The 10,000-nt window shown below is 47.5% G+C and overlaps 1 protein-coding gene across 1 annotated transcript in view; it reads left to right on the top strand.

Moving 5' to 3' along the window:
* Positions 1-10,000, top strand: part of epha10 (EPH receptor A10) — a gene marked incomplete at both ends in the record, with an annotated part of 81,213 nt that overhangs the window by 25,266 nt on the left and 45,947 nt on the right.

Consider the following 10,000-nt stretch of genomic DNA (forward strand, 5'->3'; position numbering starts at 1 on the left):
TTATAAAAGAAAAGGGTTCAATGTTTCCGTGGTTGTTCTTTTTATGTCTCTAAGACGAAAACTCGCGGAGCTTAAAACAGCTTTCGACAAAAAAATAAAAATATCCCGGACGAGGGATATAGACCTTAGACAGTTAAGGGGAAGAAGAGTGAAGGGCCTGTATGTGTGATATGTGTATGTTCAGCTGGTGTCTGGGGCTATTGATTTCTGATGACCTCGCGATCAAACACAATTAGGTGTGGAATTCAGAGTGCTGCACATTGACGCATTCCCTGCTGCCTTCCTCTCTCAAGGGTCCTTTTGTGTGTGTGTGTGTGTGTGTGTGTGTGTGTGTGAGAGAGATAAATCATCTGTGAATGAGAGGAGCTGGAGGGAAACAAAGAAATTGAGAGTAGTCATTATTGCAAATGATTCATTAATCATACTAATTTTTATGCAGATTGTGTGCTTGTTTAGGCAGAGTACCATAAAACACACACACACACACACAATCTCCATAGGCTCCAGCAGTGAATGGTATAGGTTGTTTGGCCGGCTGCCCCTCTCCTGTTGAAGGGCAGAGCCTGACGGAGTGCCCCATCCTGCTTTCGTCGAGCCCCGAACATGTTCCGCGGAACACCCAGCTAATTCATTATGCTCTGGCGCCGGCTCTGCCTCGGATCCACCCCCACGCCTCGCCTGCAAAGTGAACGACACCGCCTGGGATTGATGGGGAGGGGTGTGTTAGTGCATTGATTGCTGTGTGTGTGTGTGTGTGTGTGTGTGTGTGTGTGTGTGTGTGTGTGTGTGTGTGTGTGTGTAAGACGGTGCGCAGACCAGACCTTGGTGTGGAGTGTTGGTCCTTGGCCAAGAAAGGGTGGGATGGATTAGAACACAGGGCTCCTCCCAACTCCCCCCCCCCCCCCCCCCCCCCGCTGCAGGATCAGTGTAATTGGCCAGCTTTCTAATTACCAGCACCTCCCTGTGTCCAATCACTATCAGTTCGATGAACTCGCATATGGATAAAGGAAAGCGACAGAATGGATGGCTGAGTAAATGCCACTTGTCGTTTATTGATGCGCTGCCGCGGTATCTATCCAGCACTCGCAGGATGGGTCTATTGTTCAGCAGATGAGTGTGTCGCACCAGGGGGCTTTGTTGTTGAAGGGGAAAGGTCAAGTGGCTGCATGAGTGTGTATGAATGAATGTGTGTGTTTGTGTGTTTGTGTGTGTGTGTGTGTGTGTGTTTGTGTGTGAGCCAGTGTGGCTGCGTGTACAGGACACACACACTCATCTCATTCACGTCAAGCTCCGCTGTTGCCTGCATGAAGTGAAATGTGTGTCTGAGGTTTCGCTAGTATACCTTGCGGTCTACATGGGGATGCTGCTCGCTCTGTCTTTCACGTCTGATGCCCTGTTTCCCTTAGGAAACCTGATTAAGCCTCTTAGTAACGTGGTGTTGGGAGGGGCATGTTGAGCGCGACCCAACAGTGCATAAACGTCATTTTAATAAGCATTCTCACAAATAAATGGATCAAATTAAATTTCCCTAGCCCGAGTAATGAATCATTAAATTAAACGGCAATTATGTGTTTGTATTTTTTTCCTCCCTTCCATTCGCAAGAGATGGATGTAGATGTGTTCCTGCCAAAAGCAGCATTTGTGAGAGTGGCCTGTTTTTCTTTTTTTCTTTTTGGGAAAGAGATTTGCTACAAAAAGGGATATGGCAGCCCAATTAAGATTTTGTATTTATTATTTATTTATTTCTAACAGCTACTTATCCCCTCAGTTCTATAAATTCTGCTTGACAGTAGAACTCTAAAAACAATTGTGAATTTGTCTCAACACTCCTCTAAATCTCACCTTCTCTGTGAGGTTGAGGTGGAGTGGAGGTGGCACCTGCAGCAGCAGAAATGTGAATCTCAGTGAGCGAGCGCGTGGCTTGTTTGTAAGTGGAGGGGATTCATATCGAGTGTTCACATTCACTTGATTGCCTTTGGAGGAAGGTGCAGCACACCCCTGCCACATTTGACACTGTGACTTCTGTCGAGGTGATGGATGGAGCACATTTTTCATGGCATGACATCCCTGATTGATTTATTGATCACACCCCGATGATGTCATGGTGCGTCTGTGCACATACTTTTTGAAGGTGCCGAGGCAAGGTTTGGGTGTGTGTGTATGCACGTGTGTGTGTGTGTGTGGGGGGGGGGGGTTGTATCTGGGGCTTCTTGTTAGATATATTTTGACAGAGTGTCTGCAATGTACTTCATTCACATTAAGGTTATCTCGAGCCATCCCACCAGCCCGCTACCTGACTGCTTGCCCCTCCTGTCCTCTAGATTGTCACTTACTTTCCTAATAGACTGTCAGGGCTCTAATATGCTGGCTTTGCTCCTTGTGTGTGTTTGTGTGTGTGTGTGTGTGTTTGTGTTTGTGTGGGCGAGTGATTTAAATGGAAAAAGGCTTGTGTGTCTTGAGACTCTTAAGTGTGTGTGTTTGTGATTTTGTGTGTGTGAGAGATTCGTGTGGGTGGACGTGCTTTTGTGTTTTTTGTGTGTGTGTGTGTGTGTGTGTGTGTGTGTGTGTGTGTGTGTGTGTGTGTGTGTGTGTGTGTGTGTGTGTGTGTGTGTGTGTGTGTGTGTGTGTGTGTGTGTGTGTATGTATGTATGTGTGTGCCGACACGTATTCACCTCTGATCTTCCTTGAATTACACATCCGTCGGTGGCGTGTGTCTTGATTATGAGTGAGCATCTCGTGCAGAAGAGTGTTGGCCGGCACAGCTGGATCAGGCAGGTTTTCATTAGTCCGTGTCACCTTGTGACGGGCTTGTCTGTAGGTAATAAAGCACCTTATGCCTCCTCCTCCACCTCCTCCTCCACCACCCTCTGGCTGCCTCCACACCCGTCCCTTGAGCTGATCTATATAGACGCTGCATAGACGCATCATCTCCCTAGGCACATCAGTCTCGGGGACCTTAACGCTTCCTTTACACACACACACACACACACACACACACACACACAGAGACACACACACACACACAGAGACACACACACAGACACAAACACACACAGACACACACACACATACACAAACACTGTTCCCCGATTATTTCCACACACTCGGGATTGAGAGCTTGGGGTGTCTGTGCCCTACAAGTCTACCAGCCACAATTCCGGGGTTTGCTGTCAGTCATGTGATGTCACTGCATGTCATGTCACGTCACATTGTGTCAGTGTGACTCAGCAGGAGGTCAGGGCAGGGCGTGAGGACTTCATCACGAGACAGGCTCTCTACGTCAAGGCGAAAGTTATTTTCGAACTCTTCTGCTCGTCAAAGAAAAATAAAAGAGAAGTGCACACACCTCCTCAGCCGGTCCATTTCCGCCAGAATATTTTTAGAATTATTATAGCACTGAACCAAGAGAGCACGCAATGTCTTTTCTGGGAATGTGTTGCGATGGCGGCAGAAAGTGTGGTGCTTTGTGGTGTTCTTGCCATTTTCAAGCAGTTTGCACGCGTGGGTGTGTAAATATGTGTTTGTGGTCGTCTATGGTTGCTCCATGGTTGCTGTGCTCCCAGCTTCTCAGACAACCTGACAACAGCAAGTTCTTCCTGCCAGACTTCCACTCACTTCCACTCTCTCTTGCTCTCTCGCTCTGTCACACACACACACACACACACACACACACACACACACACACACAGTCATACATTTGCTCACACACACACTCAGATGCAACTCTCGCCGATATTTCTGTCTCGTTGGCCGTTTTTTGATGCTTCCATCTGCGTTGCTTCTGCAGCTATTTTCTGCGGGCTGGCAGTGACACTGGCCAGTTCCGGCATGAATAATTCATAGCCTGGAGGAGGGGGGAGGGTGCTTTGTGCCGGCCGGCCCCCGAGTGGGAGGCCAGCCCCTGGGCAGTTATGTCATCCGCTCGCCCTGGCATCCCAGGTCTGCTGAGGCTCAGCTATGTGTCCTCAGCTCGGCACTGGTCATCTGGGTCCGAGATTAAGTTTGAGGATAAAACATAAACTCTGTAGTACTCTTGGGTTATTAATTGGGGTTACATTTCCCATGGTGAGAGGTTTCATAAATGTACTGGAGAAATTTCCACCACAGATGTCTGCTCATATTCCACTTGGGCCGCTCCATACCAAAGCAAGATACACTTTGCCTCTCACTGACCCTTACATCGAGTAGCACTTTACAAACTATGAAAACTAAACTGTAAAAAAGTTTGTCTTTTCTGAAAGCATCTTGACACTTTCTAAGGAAGCAGCAATCAAGTGTCAGGTATGTTTCCCTGCCCCTGGTCTGTAGTCCACACTTAAAGCTATGGACGTTTATCCCACAGATACTTACATCAAGTAGCACTTTACAAACTATGAAAAAACTCCAGCTTTTATACCTTTCTGAAAGCATCTAGACACTCTAGCACCACTCAAGTGTCAGGTATGTTTCCCTTTCCCTGGTCTGTAGTCCACAATTGGACGTGTATATATATATGGACGTATATTGCACAGATACTTCCATGTGTCTGTGTCTGAGAGTGTCTCCTTCCTCTCTTTTGTTTAGTGGTGGCCCATGTACAATTACCAGCTCTCAACCCAGTGATTTGGCTGGATATGGCTGACACGCTGGCTGTGTGTGCCCCATGTGAGAGATCTGTGCTTAAATGCTAGCTGATGTTTAATGATTTATTGCGGTGGAGAGCGGCCCGGGCGACTGGCCACGTCTGGGCCAGATCCGCTCTGGAGGTGGCCCCTGCCTTGAGAATATGCACCGGGGTCAGCGAGATGGCCGTGGCACTAAGTGTTAGCGGAGCTAGCTGTTGAGTGCAGGAAAGTGGTGTGCTGTTTGAATACCGCCTCTCCAGGATATCTCGGGTAAAAACAAGCTATTGATTTATTTTTTTGGCCCCCCACCCTACCCCTTTTCAACAGTGTGCAGATTCGCTTGGCACAACAGCAGTAGGTGTCTTCTTTCGTCAACCCTCTCCTCCTCTCTCCCTCCCTCTCATTCCCCCTCTCTCTTTTTCTCTCTCTCACTTACTCCCGCTGTCACTCACTCTATCAGACATACATACACACACACTCTCTCTCTCTCTCTCTCTCTCTCTCTCTCTCTCTCTCTCTCTCTCTCTCTCTCTCTCTCTCTCTCTCTCTCTCAGCTTGATCATGCTCCCTGATAGCTTAGTGACAGCAAGCAAGGGAAATGGGGAGAGAATAAGAGCTGTGAAGACAGATGTACTGAGGCATAGTGAGCAAAACAAAGGATGATGTTCTATTCAACCCAACTACACACACACACACACACACACACACACACACACATAAACTTTAGACTTATTTGCTCTACTGTGTTCTCTGTGTTTTTCGGCGCAGTTTGGATTCCTGATGTGAGGCCCGCGGGACAAGCAGTTATGCTGTTTGGGTGTCTGTCACAGGCCTGTCACACCCCTGCTGTTCTAGAAGGCCACTGTGCATGCAATGCAAGCACACACACACGCATGCATGCACATACGCACATATGCACGCAAGCAATCTTTCTGAGCCAAATGGACACATATACACTTACAGTACCAGTGAAAAGTTTGGACACACCTTCATTTTGTGTTTTCTTTACTTTTTAATTTTCTACATTGTACCAAAGAACACATATGGAATGATGTTCTAAACAAAAAAAAAGTGTTATCTACCATGTAGAAAATAATTAAAGAAAAGAAAAAAAAACTCACAAAATGAGAAGGTGTGTCCAAACCTTTGACTGGTACTGTATACTGTACATACCCCTCAGAGATGAAGAGAGATGTGAAGGATAGGATCATTCAGGGACGGTGTAGTGTGGAACATTCCGGAAGGCCCTGCAATGCTTAGTGATCCGTGCTGTGGACCTGAGGACCCAGTGGCTGACTGTGCTGTAGTCCTGCTTCAGTGCCAACTCAGAAACCTGCCGTTTTAAAGTCTCTCTTAAGGCATGGTCCATACACCGCAACCATCGCACACATGCATACATGCATGAACACCAGTGTGTGTATATATACACACACACACACACACACACGTGCACACACACACACACACACACACGTGAACACACACACACTCACGCACACACTTTTTCTGTCACACGCCCACACACATACACACACACATACACACACACACACACACACACATTGCAGTGTTATTTTTGACTTTGAGATGGAGGAAACGGTAAAACAATTGCTCACTGCATATGCTTGACCTGTGCTGAGCCTGGTAGGTCCTGAGGGACTACACACACACACACACATACACACCACATTTAATGCACACATCCACACACGCCTTGCAGAAGGCCAGGGCCCTGCCAGAAAGAGAGGAAGAGGGAGAGGAGAGGAGAAGGGAAGAGAGAAGAGCCAGGAGGGAGTGAGAGGAGGCAGTGAAGGAGTGAAAGACAAGTTGATAGAGAGGAAAGAGAAAGGGTAGAGGAAGTGATAGAGGTAGAGATAGAGAGAAGTGGAGTACAGGAAGAGACGGGAAGAGACAGCGGAAGACATGGTATCGTGAAATAAGGAGAAATGGGCTTGGATACAGGGAAAGAATCAAAACCATGGAAGATGGAATAAGACAGTGTTGAGAGGGAGGGGGAGAGGGGAGTTTTGGAGGGAGGTTGCGGGTTCTAGAAGGCAGATGAAATCAATGCACCGCCCACGCACTAACCCATCTGTTGTACTTTCACAAGCAGCACCCCTGCTGAACCTCAGATGCCCTGTACAAAGAAAAAAATGTAGGAGGTGGTGGTGGTGGGGGGGTGGGGGGGGGGGGGGGGGTGGGGGGATGCAGAAATTGGCAAAGCGCTCTGGCCAAGTTTAGACTTCCTCCTTACAAAACACTTTATTATAGCTACAGCTACTTGTATTAGCAGCCACCTTGTATTTCTAGGCTGAACTCCAGACCTACGTGAGTGTACTGGTGGGAGGTATTTGCCATGCATGCTCCCACCTACACAAGCAAACAAACACCACTATATTTTATACCAGCTGCTCATTAAGTCTATTGTTCCAGACACATTACATCTGCTACAACGGCCATTTCCCTTTGCTTTTAATTAAACGGTGCTGTTTCATTTTGTGTGCCTTTATGAATAAGAATAGAATGGAGTAGAATACCAAGCGGTTGCAAATGTTAGAGTGCAGGTCACACAAAACATGAGATAATGTTTTCACAGTATATTTGACATAGACTGTGTTTTCAAGAGTAGCAATATATAAATTGTAAATAAAGAATACAAACAATGTATTTGTTTGACCCTGATACATGCACATTTTATAATAGAGAGGTCCCTGCTTTAGAGCAGTGTGATTCTTGGAATGTTGTGTCTGGAATCTCTCCCAGAGCTCCAGCACGGCTCACTATCCACCTCCATCTCCTGGACTCAAGAGCTCAGCTGTCACTGCTTGGCTCATCACCCGTCCAGGATACCTGGAACCAGCTGCCCTCCAAAACGAACCAAGCCTCTGCTCTCCTTGCATAACCTCTTCGCTCGAACAGCATCCCTCCACCTTCGTCCGCCTCTCACCTTACCCCTTTCTCTCTCTATCTGTCAGCTGTCACCGGTTTCCGTAGGAGACTTGTGAGTGACCCCAGACGCTGGTGTGGACCCCAGTGATGAGGGGGGAAGTCTGGGTAACCTGGGAGGTGGCCGCTGACAGCACTGAAAGGATCTCCCTGCCCGAGTGTGCTTAGTCAGGCTCAGGCGGTTCTGGTGGGACGCCTGCTGTTTGGGTGGAGGTGAATGTGGTTGGGGAAAGCTCTTTGAAAGCCTCTAGCCTTCCGGAGAGAAGGGAACGGGGGAGAGGAAGGGTAGGGTAGCGGGCGGAAGGGAAGAGAGAGGGAAGTGTGCTTCTTCTTGAGGGTGAAGGAGTTTGCAAACTAATAAAGGGAGGCTTACGGAGAGATTCCGATAGCTTCTCGAAAATGTCTCAGACAGATGCGCGCACACAAAAAAACAGACCTACACGCAGACGCACACGGACACACACACACACACACACAAACACACACTATTGTATAACACAGTGTGACCGTGACCCATATGTAGACAGATGCAGATTAAAGTTTTCTGGAAAGTTCTGTTGCAACCCCATTAAATCCTTAATTCTTTCATTCCTTCATTAGTCTACTTGCATGTCAAGGCTCTTCACTCCTGCTATCTCTCCTCCTCCCTCCTTTCTCCCGCTCTGTTTCTCTCATTCATCGTCTCCCCAGCAACTCTCTGGGCCTTCCCTCGTCCTTCTCCTATTCTCTGTGCAATCACCCGACATTGCTCCGGACTTCTCCAGACGACATCCTGTCTCTTAATTAAAACGCGGGCGCGGAAAAGAAGGAAATTAATGAAAGAAGAAGCCGTTAATTACACAACAAGGTCACTGGCGTTTTACCTTCACAGCTTAATTGTGGCACTGATTGTGTTTCGGCCTCATTTTTTATTCCACAGGCCGCCTGACAAATGCCGTTAATTGTTGCCTCCTCAGCTTGGCAGGGTCACGTGTGTGGATGTGTGTGTGTGTGTGTGTGTGTGTGTGTGTGTGTGTGTTTCATGTTAGCAGATAAGAAGCCAAGTGAGCATGTGTGCATTTGTGTGTTTGTGTGGTTCAGTGCCCTCACTGCATACAATTAAAACAACATAATAAGATGTGTGTTTGTGATTGAGCCCGCATGCATGCAAGTATTTGTGTGTGTTCTGGTTTGTGTGTGTGTGTGTGTGTGTGTATTCTGGTCTGTACGTGTGTGTGTGTGTGTGTGTGTGTGTTCTGGTCTGTACGTGTGTGTGTGTGTGTGTGTGTGTGTGTGTGTCTTTGTGTGTTATGGTCTGTACGTGTTTGTGTGCGCTATTACGCAAAGCAGAGCAGGCAGTGTTAATTAAACAGGAGGCCTGTTGAGGTTGTAAACGTCCGCTGCTCTTGCCCACAGCCACTCCTCACCTCCACTCACCTCGCACCTCCTCCTGGGTATGTAGAGGCTGGCCTCCTCCTCCACCTCTTAACTGCCTCTCCATCTATACCGTCCCAGCATCCAATCTTCGCACAGGCTGGTTTAGTCTCCAGTCGGCTGACCCGCACAACCTATATGCTGGGTCAAACATCCCAGCACTCTGGGTCAGGGTTACTCAGACCCACTGAGCTCTTTGTGGGTCCTCTGAAGCATTGTACCTGAGTGAACTCGTCTTTGAGATGGAGGGAGAGAGACAGAGAGACAGATATGAGGAATGGGGGGAGGGGGGGGGAGAAATGGGTTGACTGGAACTGACTTAAGACCGCTTGAATCAATTTTATCTCTGTGACCAATATATTCCTCATAATCTCTGGCCTCCAGTTTGCATTGATTTACAAAAAACAATTGTGACTAGAACCACATGAGCAAAAAAATAAACAATCTAATTTCTTAAAGCGCACTTTTCAAAAGAGACTTTGTTCTCATTTCTAAGGAATGAGAATAGTCACCTCCTAGCAGTGTACTCTGTTCTTTTTTTTCTCTCTCTTTTTTTGGAGCAGGGAAATAGACTTCCCCCTATGTTCTGTCGCTGACAGCTTTGTTCTCCTTTCGTTTTGTGTTTTATTGCGCGCTGTATGTTTATTTGTTTATTTATTTATGTGCTTTTATTTTGTCTCATGTGCCTCTCCTCCTTCTCTCTGCTCCTTTTTTTTTTTTTTTACGAGCAAGCCAGGCTCCATTAATGGGGTAAGCCCTCTGCAATATTGTTTGTTTTCCAGCAGCAAATATGCATAACCTTTCAATTCGATGCTCAGGAGACGAGGAGCGAAGGAGAGAGAGAAGGGACACTGAGGGAATGAAAGACAGGAACAGAGAGAGAAAGAGGGAGAGGGGGAGAGAGGGTGGGTGAACGGGGGACACTGATGTACGCTTGTGCTCTTGTACGTCTCCTTGGCGTAATGATCCTCATCAGTGGACTTGGCTTTGGGGTGGGTCAGCCCCCGGTTTCCGTGGAAGCGCCTCTCGCCTCTGAG

The sequence above is a fragment of the Sprattus sprattus genome (genome assembly GCF_963457725.1).
Source record: "Sprattus sprattus genome assembly, chromosome: 4".
Taxonomy (NCBI): Eukaryota; Metazoa; Chordata; class Actinopteri; order Clupeiformes; family Clupeidae; genus Sprattus; species Sprattus sprattus.